Source organism: Elephantulus edwardii, unplaced genomic scaffold (genome assembly GCF_000299155.1).
Source record: "Elephantulus edwardii isolate Elephantulus edwardi_28Jun2011 unplaced genomic scaffold, EleEdw1.0 scaffold00025, whole genome shotgun sequence".
In the NCBI taxonomy this organism is placed as follows: domain Eukaryota; kingdom Metazoa; phylum Chordata; class Mammalia; order Macroscelidea; family Macroscelididae; genus Elephantulus; species Elephantulus edwardii.
Window position 1 is genome coordinate 10,212,344 of NW_006399775.1, and position 17,558 is coordinate 10,229,901.

The window sequence follows — 17,558 nt, forward strand, 5'->3', positions numbered from 1 at the left end:
TCTTCCACTTAGAATTATTCATAACATCATGGTACACCTAATGCGTAGTTCTCAACACGTAGTTTTTCAAAGTATGGATGAAATATTATGACAATGTTCTATGTCATAGAAAAAGAAGACCAGGAAATCAAGGGTTGGAAGAATTATTCCATGGAAAAAATAATACTGGAGATGACTCTTAATACATTTTGAAACATTTAAAGCCAAAAGAAGATAATTATCATCTAGATATTAAAAAAAAACGTAGAGGGAATACACAGAGTCACTGTAAAAAAGAAGAGTGGGTCCACACTGAAATATTTCACAAAGTAGCATATGATAAAAAGTCATTGGTAATGAAATAAGAACTTAAAGTCACATTGAAGGCATTGGTAATCGTAAGGTGCCAGGAATCAATGGGATTTCTTCCCATTCCCAAGAAAGGTGATCCAACAGAATGTGGAAATTATTGAACAGTATTATAAATATAATACTTGTAAGAAAAAGAAGGTGCGTTGACAGAGAATTTCCAGAAGTTCAAGCTGGATTTACAAGAGACTGTGGAACTAAAATATTATTGTCGGTGTCAGATCATGATTGAAAGAAGAGAATATAAAAACAAAAATGTCTATTTCTGTTTTATTGACTATACAAAGGTATTTGACTGTGTTGATCATAACAAATTATTGTTAACCTTAAGAAGAATGAGAATTGTAGAACATTTAATCATGTTTATATAAAATCTATACTTAAATCAAGAAGCTGTTGACCAAACAGAGTGAGGAAACGTTGTTGATTGCCATCGAGTTAAGGCGACTCAACGACTCTATGAACAAAAAGATCTAATGTCTTTATATAGTTATTATTGTTTCTCTAAGTTCATAGAGTTTCCAGAGACACGTGGTTTGGGAAGTGGATGCCACTCCTGCTTCCAATTCGGAGCTCCACCAAACACTGTCAATAATGGGAAACCATTATATCACCATGGCAAAAGGTTTAGCATCACAGCAAACCTACGTTACCTCATACAGCTCATTGACAAAGAGTGATGTGCAAAGTGGAAGAATGTTCCTCCAGATATAACAGCACTAGTCTAATTTAGTAGTGGTTAAGTGTTGTCGAGTCAAATATGACTCAGTGTAAGATTTGCACTAAAGACCTGAACTCTGTTCTACAATTAATATAATTTCTGTACATTTATAAGCGAGTTTGTAGAGTTTCCAGAGACATCTAGTTTAGGATGTGGATGCCACTCCTGCTTCCCAACATGAATCAGTCTGGAAGCTCATCCAAATATTGTACATAATGAGTAACCATTATGGTATTTGACATGACTAGGGAACAGTATTCTGCATCAGAGCAGCTCCAAGTTGTTCAGTACAGCAAATAGACAAATGATTGCTGTGTCTTTTTAAGAATATGCATTCTAAAATTATCAAATTTAATTTTGTTAAAATCTTATAGGATTTTAAAGCTGTGCACTCAAGCAGGCCTCCACCTTTAGACTAAGGTTCAAGGGCCACCCACTTTTGAGGGGGGAAATAAAGAATAGTAACAGGACTCCAGGAACTTCTTTCATGTGATTGCCATCAAGGCAAGACTGCCATTGAGATGCTAGCTAGCCAGCCAACTCCTAGAGTAGAGGGACTCTTTTAGGTCCCAGGCCCTAGGCCAGCCCACAGTCCCATTCCCTCATTATTGATTTTAAAGACACACCCTCGAGCAAGCTTCCACCCATAGTCTAAGGCTCAAGGGCCACCCACTTTGGAGGGGGGTGGATAAAGAACAGTAACACACAACAAACACTACTGCAGAAACTTCCCTTATGTGACTGCCATCAAGATGAGACTGTCAAATTGGGAAAAGTGTGCATCAGGGCTATATCCTGTCTCCAAACCTATTCAATTTGTATACTGAGAAAAGTTACTAGAAACACTTTATCAAGAAGAGTGTGGCATCGGGATTGGTGGAAGAATCATTAACAACCTGCATTATACAGATGACATTACTTTGTTTACTGAAAGCAGGAATTGAGATATCATTTCACCCCAGTCAAAATAGCAAAATTTAACAGAACAGCAAGCAACAAATGCTGGCGAGGTTGTGGAGAAACTGGAACCCTGATTCACTGTTGGTGGGTGTGTAAAATGGTGCAACCCCTGTGGAAAGCAGTATGGCGCTTTCTCAAAAAGTTGCAAATAGAGATACCATTTGACCCAGCAATTCCACTACTGGGAATATACCCTGAAGAGACCATAGCTGACACCCAAGCAGATCTATGCACACCCATGTTTATTGCAGCTTTGTTCACAATAGCAAGGAGTTGGAAACAACCTAAGTGCCCATCAACAAACGAATGGCTAGAGAAGCTGTGGTATATTCTCACAATGGAATACTATGCTGCATTAAAAAACAAGGAACTCATGCAATATTATTCAAAATGGTTGACTCTGGAGAACATTATGCTGAGTGAAATATCCCAGTCACAAAAGGACAAATATTACATGATGCCACTGTTGTAGAATGGGACTGTCCTTGGGGTTGGGGAGAGACTGAGTAAGATGGGTTCAATAATGTATACTGCACTGAAGCAGAGGAGGGAGAAAACTGTTTAAAAGAGATATATGACTAGGTATTTTTGTCATCACAGGAGTCTGGAGCGAGGGCTACATGGTGGAGGGGACCTGGGGGAGGGTTTGTAAAACAATGAAAGAATCTTTTCTTTTACTTTTCCATAATTTTTGGACTCATATACTTATAACTTGTTAGTCAAATTTGTGTCTTCTAGGTTGCAACGCCCCCATGATACATCTTCAAGGATATGAACATGTACGGCCAAGCACAATCAATAAGAGTGCATCTAAATTCCAAAATCAATCTCCATAACAGTCTATATGTTTCCTACTGCCAAAGGGGCCCTTTAGAGTAGTGAGAGAAGATCTTCACCCTGAAACCCACAGCATCCCTTTTCAGCAGGAAGTAGCTAAGAGAATACGCCATCCCCTTTTCCTTATGACTCAGGGTGAAGTCTCTCTCAGGGAGGAGTGATAGGGAATGGCAAAGGACACACTGACAAAGAAGATTAATCAGAACTGGCTTTGACAAGCACTGTGGCATTTGGACAAGAACAAACTGGGAGGAGGGTAGAGAGAATAGTGCAACAATGAATGCATGGAAACCCAAAATCTCTGTAAATGTTTATGAAAATTAATAAAATATAGAAAAAAAATAATAATAAAAGAAAAGAAAAAAAAAAGAAAGCAGGAATTGAAAGCAATTAGGGCTTTTTCCCTGAGGATCAAGTACTACAGCCTTCAATATGGATTGCACCTCAACATCAAGAAAAAAAAATCCTCACCATTGGGTCAAAAGGAAGCATCATGATAGATGGAGAAAAGATTGAAATTATCAATCATTTCCTTTTATTTGGATGCACAATAGACATTCTTGGTACCAGCAGTCAGGAGCTGAGGAGACATGTGGCATTGGGAAAGTCTTCTGTCAGGGATCTTTCCAAATTACTGACGAGCAATGTTGTCTTTAAAGACTCAGCTACATCTGATTCAAGTCACAGTCTCTCCAGTCACCTGCTATGCGTTCTGAGAGCTGGATAATGAATAAGGTTGAAAGGAGAAGAATATATGCCTTTGAGTTGTGATGTTTGAAAAGAGTGTTGAATATTCCATTGACTGCCAGAAGGATGAACAAATGTATCTAGGAGAGAGTGCAACCTGAGCATTCCTTGGAGGAAAAGATGGTGAAGATTTTTCTTGTACATTTTGGACATGTTGTTAGGAAAATCTATCCCTTGGAAAGATGGTTGGAAAGGTCGAAGGTGAACAAAGGAGAAGAAAACTCTTAATGAAATGGGGTTATACAATGCTGTGACTCAGTTGTGTCAAAGATGATAAGGATGGTGCAGAATAGGACAGAGTTCAGCTCTATTATCCAGGAGGTCACTGTGAGTCATACTTGAAATGGCAACACTTAAAATCAATAAGAATACAAAATGAACACTACCTGAGAGTTCTTTTAGCTAAACTTGTACATATATTCTGGGAGTACTTGAGTCAATGATCTTTGAATAGTATTCAATAGCACATTGCATCAGTTACTGTGTCAATCCAACTAGGAGGGTCTTCCTCTTCTTTTCCTGCCCTCCACCCTTCCAAGCATCATGTCCCTCTCCAAGTTTAGTCCCTTCTGCAAACATGCCCAAAGTATGTGAGGCCTCATCATCTTGGCCTCCAAAGAGCACTCCAGCTTCACCCTCTTCGAGACTTATCTGCTTGTTCTTTTGGCCGTCCATGGGATGCTCAGTGCTCTTCTCCAACACCACAGCTCAAAGATGTCAATTCTTCTTCTGTCTTCCTTATTCACTGTCCAGATCTCAATCAGACACACCTTAGTGCTCAAACCGACTAATCAGTACTTTTCAATAATTTGGAGAGGTTCCTAACTGCAGACTTGCCCAGGGCAATATGTCTCTTGATTTCTCAACTGCTGGTATCAAACGTGTTAATTGTGGATCCAAGTAAGATGAAGTTGTTGACAGTTTCAATTTCTTCTTCATCCATCATTATATTGCCTATTGGTCCAGTGGTTAGAATCTTTGTTTTCTTGACATTGAGATGCGATCCATACAGAAGGCTGCATTCTTTGATGTTCCGCAATAAGAGCTTCAAGTCCTCCTCACTTTCAACAAGCAAGGTTGTGCCATCTGCATTAGGCAGCTTATTGATGAGTCTCCCTCTGATCCTAATGCCACATTCCTCTTCACAGAGTCCAGCTTCTTGAATAATTTGCTTAGCATACAGATTAAATATACAAGAAAGAATACAATCCTGACACACTTCCTTCTTCATTTTAAACCATGTCTTGTTCCCCTGCTCTATTGGCACAAGAGCCTCCTAGTCCAGGTGTAGGTTTCGCATGAACACAATCAAGTGCTCTGGGACTCCTATTTCTCTCAATGTCAGCCACCATTTGTTATGATCCACACAGGCAAACCCATTTTCATAATCAATAAAACACAAATAGGCATAGTTCTGATATTCTTTACTCTCAGCCACCAGACATCAGCAATAATATCCCTGATGCCATGAACTTGTCTAAGTAAGAGAAAATTATTTCCTTCTTACTGCTTGACTTTATTAGCAAAGCATCAATTCAAAATATTCCATTGTACTTTTATCTTTACTTTCTGGCTGATCCTACATTTTGGAAATAAATTTATCAACTGTTTGCTGGCCTCAAACTGCCAATGTCTCCTGCCAGTTTAGATATTTCAAGCTCAAATGTTTCTTTCTTTTTAATTAATGTAAAATGTAAACAAAATTGATACCCCTGACTACAAACACAAATGCCTATCTTTTCATATCTCTATTCAATACATTTTATTTTACTGCCAGTTCCTGGTATCCATTTTTAATGTGACAACTAAATTTAAGCCCATAAGGGAGACTACATTCTATCCTTACATACTGTTAAACAGTACATGGCTCCAAATCCCGCTCAAATCAGCAGATGCTTCCTAGTCTCTAAGATGCCATAGTTTGAATCTCTCCAAGCAATGCTTTGGCACCTAATTCTGGAATCTGACTGAGTTCAGGGCGTGTGGATTCTCCTGAATCTGTGTTCTGTGAACAACTTGTCTGGTGATGAGGTGGGCTGCAAAGCTGGAAGGGAAGAATTGTTCCCATCTGAAGAAGAGGGGGCTGTGTCTTCCCTTCCTCCTCTCCACCTGGCGTGCTTTGCAGAGCCAGCTGTTGGAGGAGAGCTCAGCCTACCTCCTGACTGAAATCACATCCAGATTGAGCCAGGCTCACAACAATCAATACACAGGAGTCTTTCTCAAAAGACAACAACCAAGTCACAATTCTGGAATATTCCCAGACTGATGGAAAACAAGTGGGATAAATGTAAAATCCTTGGAACAACCTGTATCCTGGGAGCCTAGGTGAGACGAAATGGAATTTCACTCTAGCGTAACGAAATTGGCAGGAATTATGGTTGTTCCTCAGCCTGTAACTTGCATATGCAGTTAGGGTCCAAACTCAGCTTATTTTTGGTAACTCGTGTCATTGTCTCATTCCTTACTTCTTCTCAATATCATAGTTTGGCATTAACCAGCTGCGTGTTTCCCATAGATATTAACGGTACTAAGATTACAATAACTGTTAAATGAATAATTATTAAAAAACTCTTAGATTTTTCCATTTATTATAGGAATGAAAGCATATATTTCCCTGTGTCGTGATTAGGAGTTGACATACTGACTTTATCCTGTACTGAACTGAGAAATCCACTATAATTAAATTGATTCTTGGATATTGTTGTTGTTTCTGTGCCATCAAGTCAGAACCGGCCCATAGCTGACCCTCCAGTGGGTTTCCAGAAGCAGCATATTTCATGGGAGGAGATTTCTCATCTTTCTCTTTTGGAGTACATGGTAGATTCAAACCATGTGCCTTTTGGTTGGCAGCACACTTCTTATCACAGAGTTACCAGAGTTCCCCAAATATTAGAAAGTTCTCTAGATATTCTTAAATTTAAGAATTTAGTTCTCTAAAAATATAATTCCCTAAAAATTTAGCCTTTATATAATCTCTTAAATATTAGAGGGGCACACTATTGAATACCTATGTATTATATCTATGTATGTAATATACCTATATATGTAGCTATTAGCTACATGAAGGTATTTAACTACAAATTGAAAAAAATAATTAAAGGAAAATTACATTAAAAATTAAAATCTTACATTATATTAGTCATATTTCAAATGTTCAAAAGGCACAATGATTATTATATTAGACAAAGCAGAATATCCATCAATTATGAAAAGTTCCTTAGCCATTGCTATTAGAGGCTAGCACAGTGTCTGGAACCTGTTGTTGTTATGAGTCATTGAGTCACTGGTGATTCATAGCAACCCTATACACAAAAGCTCTGAGCTCTGTCCTATCCTGGGCCAGTCTCATTATATATGTCGCACTTGGCCCTGTTATTTCAGTCATCATGCTAATCCATCTCATCCAGAGTTTTCCTCTCTGGCATTGTCCCTACACCTTTCCAAGTATGATGTCCTTCTCCAAGGACTGGTGCTTCCTGCCAACATGCCCAAAGTATGTGAGACGGATCTTCAAAATTCTAGCCTCCAAAGAGAAACCTGGTTTCAAGTTTCAAACTCTCCAAGATAGACCTATTGCTTTCTTGGCTGTTCATAGTATGTTCAAGACCCTTCTCCAGCACCACAACTCAAAGGCATCAATTATTTTTCTATCCTCCTTAGTCATTATTCAGCTCTCTGATGCAAAGGAAGTAATTGTGAAGACCATGGCCTGGATCAGGTGCACCTTAGTCTATTGACTGACATCTTTACACTTCAGCATTCTAGAGAGGTCCTTGACAACAGACCTCCCTAATCCAGTCCATCTTTTGATTTCCTGGATGCTGGTTCTAAGAGTACTGATTATGGAAACAAGCAAGCTGAAATTGTTGACAATCTCAATCTCTTCTCCATGTTTCATGGTGCTGCCAGTTGGACCAGTGATGAGAATCTTTGTTTTTTTGATGTTAAGCTTCAATCCATATTAAAGACTGCAGTCCTTGACTTTCTGCAGAATAAACTTAAGGTCCTCTTTAGTTTCAGCAAGCAAGGTTGCATGATATGTATAATGTAAATTGCAGATGAATCTTTCTCCACTTCTGATGTCACATTTCTCTTCATAAAGACCAACCTCCTGAAAGATCTGTTCCTCATATAAACTGAAAAGGTATGGGGAAATGATGCATCCCTGACACACTCCTTTTCTGACTTTGAATCATGCAGTGTATCCTTGTTCTGTTCTGATGTCTGCCTCCTGGTCCAAATATAGGATTCTTACGAGCACAATTAGGGGTTCTGGGATTCCCATTCTTTTCAAGGTTAGCTACAATTTACCATGATCCACATAGTCAAATGCCTTTGTGTAGTGAATGAAACACAGATAGACAGTCTTCTAGTACTGTCTGCTTTTAGTAAAGATTCATCTAGAATTAGCAATGATGTATCTAGTGTCACAGCCTCTTCTAAACCCAACCTGTACTTCTGGCCCTAGTAGGTGGTAATTAAATACATATTTAATGAAGACATGATAAAGAGGCACTGAATATTTCAGTGCAGATGATAAGAGTCCGCAATGGAGAAAGGATCTGAGATTAGGAAAGTAGCTGATAATTAAAAAAAAAAAAAACCAAAACAAAACCCAACAACTTCAAAAAAGGCATTATTCTGCCCTACTCTGACCTTAGCAGCTGGGGGAAGTGTATCCTGCATCATCAGGCAAAGTCAGGCCCATCCATTCCTGGAGGACAAAGGCAGTGCCTGGACAAGGTATCAGATGCTTGCTACTTGTCTCAAAATACAGGAGCTTGAAAAAAACTTCTGTGCACCTCTTAGGTTAAAAGGTAAGCATAGTTGTCAAATAAATTTTTTACAATGTGTTTATAAGCTATTTAATCTCATATTCAATCACTTCACTTAATATATGGTATATTTAAAGATTGCAAGGATAAAGTCTTTATTTTTTTCACACAGTTGAAAATGTAAAAAATTAGGATACTTAAAAGATCTTGCCAGCTAATCAATGGCTAACAATAATCTGTATGGTCAACAATAACTCGTTGCAGTCGAGTCGGAATTGACTCGTATTTGACCCTCCAGCAGGTTTTCAGAAGCTGTAAACTTCTTGGGAGGACACACTGCCTGTCTTTCTCCAGACCTCCATGGTTGGTATCTCTAAAATATTTCTTGGTTTTCAGACTTTTAGAGATGGATAAGAATCTTACCTTTTTTTTGCAGGTATAGTAAATATGAATAAAATAGATGACACAACCCTGCTTGCTGAAACTGAGGAGGACCTGAAGCACTTGCTGCAGAAGGTCAAGGACTACAGCCTTCAATATGGATTGAAGTTCAGTATCAAGAAAACAAAGATTCTCACCACTGGGCCAATTGGCAGCATCATGATGGATGGTGAAGAGACTGAGATTGTTTGCAGCTTTAGTTTGCTTGTCTCCACAGTCACCACTCAAGGCACCAGCAGCCAGGAAATTAAAAGATGTATTGCAATGGGAAAGTCTGCTGTTAGGGACCTCTCCAAAGTACTGAAGACCAATGGTGTCACTCTGGAGACAAAGGTGTGCCTGATACAGGCCATGGTCTTTGCAATCACTTGCTATGTGTCATAGAGCTGGACAATGACTAGGGATGATAGAAAATTGATGCCTTTGAGCTGTGGTGTTAGAGAAGAGTGTTTAACATATACCATGGACTGCTAAGAAAACAGAGATTTGTCCTAGGGTTAAACCAGGCTGCTCCTTGGAGGGAAGGATTCTGAAGCTTTGTTTGGACATGTTGCAAGGAGGGACCAATCCTTGGAGAAGGACATTACGCTTGGGAAGGTGGAGGGACGGCACAGAAGGGGAAGACCCTCTAAGAGGTGAATTGATTCAGTGACTGGGGTTTTGAGGGTTAGGTGTGTTGGAGACAGTGAGATTGGCACAGGATATAGCAGTGTTTAGGGCTGTTGTACATAGGGTTGCTATGAGTCGCAGGTGACTCGATGGCCCATAATAACAACAACAAGGTGTCTGTCTTATTGTTGTGTGCCATCAAGTTGTAATCATCCCATAGCTGATCCTCTGAAGAGTTTACAGAGGCAATTAAACAGTAGGGAAGAGATTGCTCATCCTTTTCCAGTGCAGCAACTGGTAGACTAGAACCACATGCCTTTGGGGATTGCAGTGCAGCTTTTTGCTATTATGCCAGTCTAGTGCATACTATTTAATAATCAAAACAAACAAATAAATAAAAAAACAATCATCTAAAACCAAATACCCCAAAATTTGTCTTTAAGAGGATTTGGGCTCGTGGCAGCCCCAGGAATGTCAGAGTTGGCTTGTGCTCCATTGTTTTCAGTGGTTGATAATTTGGAGGTACATCACAAGGCCTTCGGAGACATTTCTGGATGGGCACAGACTTCCCACATTTCAATAGGTGAGTGTGTTAGATATTTACACCACTCCATAATTCCTTAATAGCTCCACAAGAGAAAAATGGGCAAACATCCTCCCATGTGATGTACAGCCTTGGAATTCCAGAGGAGTTAGGAGTTGGATCCAGTGTGATAGCAGTGAGTATGAGTAATATGTGGACAACTCAATATGCATAGTACATTGTTGTTGATTTCTATTGAGTCAGAATTCCTCATAGCTGACCCTCCTGTGGGTTTTCAGAGACAATTCATCACGTGAGGGGAGACTGTCCATCTTTCTCTTACAGAGCAGTTGGTGTCTTTGCACTACTTGCTTTTGAGTTGACAGCACCTTACCAGTAGGTCACCACAACTCTCTACACAGTTAACCTGCCAGTGGGTTTTCAGAGGAAGTAAAGTGCATGAGCGAAGATGGTCCATCTTTCTCCTGTAGAGCCACAGGTAGATTTGAACTGCTTACCTCTGTGTTGGCAGTGCAACTCTTTACCACCAAACTACCAATTATTTTTTAAAAGTGTGAAAGGCAGAGACAATCCCTAACTTCAAGGGCTAAATAGCAGTGATAGTTGCCCTCAGCTAAAGGATTGAGAAAAAGAAACAAATATTGGAGGACTAGCTTTGGAGAGAATAGAAAGGGAGATAAAGAATGTATACCATAAGTTATGAGTGGAGACAGTGATGGGGCTAGCTGAGCCAGGGAGATCTCTGGGTGGTGTAAACTGCTTTCACCGGACTATTGACTGAAAGGTGATCATTCAAACCAAACCAGTGGTGCTGTCCAAGAAAGGCATGATGATCTCTTCTCAGAAAGATAAAAAGAAAAAATACCCATGGAGATTGCTTCTAGTTGGTAACTTAGGGGTTACTGTGAAATGGAATAAATGTGACTACAGTAGGTTTAGATAGCCAAGGAGAGATCTGAGCTAGAAACACTGATTTATACAAAGGATGTGTGTGAATCCCAATAGTGGAGATAGATGTGGTTCCCTGTAAAATGGATGGAATGTGAAGGGAAGAAGATTTAAAGCTGGACCTCTAGGAGTATCATGAGTTAAGATTTGCATGGAAATTAGGGGCCAACTAAAGCAATTGCAATGAAGAGGCCAGAGGACCAGGAGTGTGGCTAAATGTTGAAAAGGGTAAAAGGGATGGTATTTTGGGAGAAATGATGCCAAAATATAAAAATGTAACCATCAGACATAAAGGATGTGTCTAAAGCAAAGACAAGCCTTGAATTTGAACTTGACCTGAAAGGATGGGTCAAATTTACATGAAAGAGAAAAGATCAAAGTCCTTGTATAAGTGTGAAAGGTTTATGATGTGTATCAAGAGCTACATAATTCTCTTAAAAATGCCTATACTTCTGTTACTTGCTGCTGAGTATGCAGGTGTCCTGGGTCTCTGAAGGATCTCAAGATGAGGGTGAACACTTACTCGGAAAATCGCTGACTCGGCAGCTTTTGGGGAGATCATACCCCAAAACCAGAAGGCTATTGCTCACTCCCTGAAATACTAGAATGAGGTTATCACCTCCATGTTGGCTGTTCTACTGGAGGCATCGCTAGCTACTGGCTGGGTTTACTACAAGGCCAATGTGGCCAAGGCTGGCTTTGTGGACAATTTGAAGATCAATGGCCTGAAGTTTCCTGTGCCAGAGGATAAGTATACTTCCCTGGTAGATGCAGAAGAAAAGGAAGAGGTGAAGAGTTGCACTGAATTTTTGTCTCTCTCAAAGACCAGGATGGAGGAATATGTGAAACAGCTGGAGAAGATGAGGACCACTATTCCATTTTAGCAGAAGACCATTGGGGACTTGAATGAAACCTTCCTGGAAATCACGTTAGGCAATACTAAGTATCCCTGCAGGCCTCACCAGCCAATTGAAAATTTATAATTGAGTCTGAGAGGGAGCTCTAGCCCTGTGGCAAACTTGGAACATTGAAAGTTAGTCATCAGAGAAGGAGGGGTGATTAAAGGAAATGAGAGAAACCTGTCAGGGATCAGGAAAGACAGGGCAATGATGAGTAGAATCAATGTTGATTAATTTTATAAAATATAATGAGTTAGAATGATCGTAAGAAACTGTCAATGAAGGATCATGTGAAAGACAAGGCATATAAACTTTGTGAGCAAACCAATATAAAATGAAAATTTAAAACTAACAAACAAAAAATTAGTCTTTGGGAAAAAAAGGCCTAGACTAAATTTGTAGATATTTAAATCACTTCACTAGGGTTGTTGTTTGTTGTTATGAGCCGTTGAGTTGTTTGAGACTCATAGCAACCCTGTATACAGGGTCCTAAACCCTGCTCTATCCTGTGCCAACATCACTGTCTCTGACATGCCTACTTCCATTAATGCAGTCACTGATTGATCCATCTCATCGAGGGTCTTCCTCTCCTGCTCTGTCCCTCCATTCTCCCAAACATGACATCCCTCTCCAAGAACTGGTCCCTCCTTGTAACATGCCCAAAGTATGTCAGACAAAGCTTCAGAATCCTTGCCTTCAAAGTGCAGCACATTTTCAACCTCTCCAGGACAAACCTGTTTGTTCTCCTAGCAGTCCATGATATATTTAACACTCATCTCCAGCATCACAGCTCAAAGGCATCAATTCTCTTTCTATCATCCCTAGTCACTGTCCAACTCTCCGATGCATAACACATAATTATGAAGGCTATAGCCTGGATCAGGCACACCTTAGTCTCCAGCCTGACATCACTAGGGTTGTTGTCGTTTTTGTTGTTAGGTGCCGTCAAGTTGTAGACGACTCATAGCAACCCTATGAACAAAAGACCTGAGCACTGTTCATAGAGTTTCCAGAAGCAAGCCATTTTGGAAGTGGATACCACTCCTGCTTCTAAGCTTATTTTAATCGGGAAGCTCCACCAAACACTGTTCACATGGGTAACCATTATCGCATTTGGTACATCAATGTTTAGCATCTCAGCAACCACGAGTTACCTCTGTACAGCATAGACCAGTCCTATACCACTTAGAAGACTGACAAAAAAACAATTTAAACCAGGCCTGAGGGCTGCAGATTAAAATTACCCACCTTGGGCTTGGTAGCATCACTTTCTATCCACTAGGCCTTCTGTGCTCTCCTCAAGCTGCTTACTAGGGTTAGGTAACTGTAATTAAAAAACCAAACCCAAACCAAACAAAAATGAAAATAAAGACCCCCAAAACAAATGCACTATTGTCTTCAAATTGATCCTGACTCATTGTAACCTTCTATTAACCTTCTATTGGAGTCTGAGTCCATGAACCTTAGTGGGAGAAGACTGCCCCCATATTGTTTCCTGTGGAGACCCTGAATTCTTGGAATAGCCACAGACAATCTTTGGGTTAGCAGTATAACTTACTACACACACAAAGGGTGCCACCAGAGTACCCTTATATGACTACAGTATTGAAAGAAAAGTAATCTATTTAATTGCCTTAAGCCTCAATTTCTTTATCTGTAGGAGTAACAAAATCCCTATTTTGTAGACATTTGAAAGAAAAATACCTAGTTGTTGGGTTTTTTATTTGGATGTACTGTTTGTCCTTGAAATTTCTTCTTTTCACACAAAAGAAGTATATTTTTTTAATGTCTTTGAAACAGTTGAACAAATAAAACACTATAATACTATAACTAGAATATACTATACACATGATATACACACATGATTTTTGATGAATATTTTGCAAAGTAATGGACACAAACAGAACTATTAAGAACATACTTTCAGAAAGTATATAGGTTTTAAATATTTTCCACCTAAAATGAAAAACTGAAATACTTATGTTGCTTTATAAGTTAGGGGTAAAAATCTAAAATTTTGTGGGCTTTTTTTTGAACATATATTTTCCATATTTTAAAACATGAGTATATATTGGTTTTTGTGTTAATATAATAAGAAGCTGATGAGGTCAGCAGTGATATGCTTGTAGACACAACACATGATTTCTAGTTACATAAATGAGATATTTCATTGCTACAGTGGCTTTGTCTCACATATTTTGGGCATGTTCCTAGGAGGGGCTATGCCTTGGAAAAGGATATGGTGCTGGGTAAGGTCAACGAAGGAGAGGAAGAACCTTAACAAGGTGGATTGACATGGTGACTGCTGCATTGGGCTCCTGTGTGTCAGGAATTTTGAGGATGGCACAGGATACAACAGGGTTCAAACCTTTTGTTCCTAGGGTTGCTATGAATCATACTCGAATTAACGACTCCTAACAACAATTGCTATAGTGCATTACATGTTAGGTTGCTAACCAAAAGGTCAGCAGTATGAATTCATCATCTACCACAAAGAAGAAAGAGACAATCTGCTCTTGTCACAGCTTTGTTTTGGAAACTCCATGAAGGGTTTCCATGAGTTGTCATCAATTTGGCAGCAGTGGTTTTGGAATGGGTTTTATTCACATAAAAGCTGTGCACACCAATGTTTATTCACCATATTCACCATAGCAAGACCATGAAGACAGCCCAAATGCCCAACCACAATGGAGAGGATTGAGAAATTATGGTACATTCCTACACTGTAATGCTATGCAGCACGAAGGAGCAATGATTTTGTGAATTATTACCCAGCATGTGGGGTTGGGGAAGACTGGAAATCATTATGGTAAGGGAACTACCTCAGTATCATAAAGACAAATACTGTATAGGACCATTACTGTAGAGTGTGTATGAAGATCCAAGGGTGGATAGGGGGATTAAACATAGGGTCACACAGTTTGAGGGGTGGAAGAAATGGGAAAGGTCTAGTGTGAAAACCAATGTATATGCAATTTATATGTAAATCAGTATAAAGTAAAATTTTAAAAAGGGTTCCAATTTATCTACAACCTTGCTAGCATTTGTTGTTTGCTGCTCTGTTGAACTTTGCTATTGTTATTGGGGTGCACAGAAGAATGATAATAGAAACTTTTTCAGTATGCTGTTATCATGGATTATTTGAAAGTATTAACATAAACTATTATGCTACAAATTATTATGTTCCTTGCTCTGACTTTATTTTCTGTTTTTCACCCTATTAAAATATTTTGCAAAGGAGCCTTTCTGGTCTAGTGAGTAACAGCGTTGCTAAACTAAAGGTTAGCATTTCAAGTACACCAGGTTTCATGAAGGAAATAGATGGACACTCTCTCCTGCTGTGAAGATTTACACACTTGGAAATATTATCAAAGGTCATTATAAGCAGTGCTCAACTCAATGGAAGTTTGGTTTGGGTTTGAAAATGCTTTGAAGAAAAAACAGTACAATTGCATTCAAACTAAAGCACTCAAAAAGGTTCAGTCAGAAAACTTTTTTTTTAAATTGTTCACTATATTTTAATGTAATTTCTTTTTTTAATAATTTTAATGAACATTTACAGAGAATTTGGATTTCCATTCATTCATTGCTGCACTTCTCTACCCACCCAGCCCTTTCCCCCCACCCCCCAGTTCACTCCTCTCTATCAAAAGTAAAAGAAAGACTCCCTCCCTGGTACACAATCCCCCCCACACCCCTCCCACCGCCCCAAGTACATTCCACTATGCAACCTTAATTGTGGATCCTTGTGATAACCATAATACCCTATCATACATCGCTTTTAAATTATTCACTCCCTCATCTGTTTCAGTGCAGTATACACAATTAGTCAGAAAACTTTTAAGACCTTTCAGACTACCTCCTTCTCCCTCTTCTTTTTTTTCCTATCTGTTGTACTGCTTAATTAGAACAATTAATTATCTCTAACCTTGATTTTACCCCGAAAGCAAGTTCTAAGTGGGAGATACTCAAAACATTCACAATTATTCCTCTTTGCAGAGATAGCTGTTATGCTTCTGTGAAATCTTTTCTGTCATGCAACAGGCTGAGAAGTATAAAAATCCTTTGGTTTCAGAGACATATATAATGTCATGACTATTTCCCCATATATAATCTCAGTCTCATTTTTGTCTGCTACAAGATGTACCTCAGACAGAAGGAAGATGCCAGTGGGGTGTAGGAAAGGGCTGGGTGCTTTTCGGAATTCTGCGCGCCAAAGGTCACAGGATGTAGATGGGGCTAAGAGTGCCCCTTTGCTTTCACATCCTGGTAGACTCAATGGGGGTTCTCACACTCACATAACTCGATCAATGTCTGTTAACAGACATTTCTCAATCTAATAGCATGCATTATTACTATTATTTGGCTTGAAATCAAATATACTGTTTTGAATTTTACCAGACCACTCCTCTACCTAAATTTCTTCACTAGCTTTGGTTACACACTGAATCATATTTACACTCTTATGCTCGATTTTTTAAATTAGTTTTTATTTACAAAAATTTAAAGAATCAATCTATTTGAAAATCAGGTATCATTTAAGTTTTTCCTTCAATCAATTCCCATTCTACAAAGTAAATGTTTTAAAATGTAACCCATTTTTTTAAACTGTTGGTTCTATTAGAAATGCTTTATTTTCTAGTTTTATTTATCACCCATGCAAAAGGAGCACACAACAAAACGTAAGGGTGGCAGTGGCCGAGTCTGACTTCTACATGCTTCATAAAGGGGAACTTTCCCCATCATTAATATCCACAGTAACCAACAGATAGATGCTCGGTCAGATACTCCACCCCCTATGTTCTTGTACCTATTTCCACCAATCATACGTATTAGACATTTGTTATTTACTCACAGTTGTGGTACTAAGGATGGAGTTTATTATAGAATTAGGTTGGGAGAGGGAGAGGCAAAGAATATTTCACAATACAAGGCCTGGTTTAGTCCAAGATTCCCATATCAGATTAACAGCAAAACACCATTCCTTAATTAGTAAAAGTCTTGGTTGCAGTTCAGTAACACAAATTCAAGAAGCCTCTGGTTTCCTCAATCTTCCAGCAAGGTTTACCTCAGTAGTTATAAGTCATCTTTTCCTTCAAGCATGTGGCCAGAACAGCAAAATTTTAACTGTGGCCAGCACAAATGCAATAAACCTTAGGTTATACTTTGCCACAGTTTTTCCACAGCAATACATCCCTACATCACCCTCACCAGGGTGTTGTCTTGCTCTGGTCTGGCTCTTACCAGAGTCTTGTTCCAGTCTCCCTCAAGACTTGTTGCTCAGTGTGGGAAGTACTCTGTCCTTAATCCTAGTCCCATAGCTGTTGATGATTTTTCAAGACCATGTGTTGACAGTTAAGGTAGCTGTAAACCAGAGGGAGCTATTGTAAAGTCTAGAAAAGCCAATTTTTAAGCTAACACCACACCTAACACAATTCAGTCTCCCACATACAAATGAATCCTTGCATTCCAATTTTCTCCAATGTAGTTACAATTTCAGTAAGGTCAATAATTTTTTTGATACTATTGAAACAATGGAAACGTTGTTGTTTGGTGCCATTGAATTATCTACAACAATCTTAGAAAAAACAGATCAGCGGGGTGCGTTCCCCCCCGGCGGGCGGCGGGGTGCGTTCCCCCGGCTGGCAGCGGCGTTCCCCCGGTCTGGCGGGCGGCCGCGTGCGTTCCCCCCCGGCGGGCGGTGGCCTGCGTTCCCCCCGGCGGGCGGT

At 39.4% G+C, this 17,558-nt stretch overlaps 1 protein-coding gene and 1 pseudogene across 1 annotated transcript in view; one reads left to right on the forward strand and one right to left on the reverse strand.

The window, feature by feature from the left end:
• Positions 1-17,558, reverse strand: part of MYT1L (myelin transcription factor 1-like) — a 288,999-nt gene that overhangs the window by 216,928 nt on the left and 54,513 nt on the right. The gene's annotated exons all lie outside the window — the stretch shown is intronic.
• On the forward strand, positions 9,910-11,913 carry LOC102871555 (annotated as a pseudogene).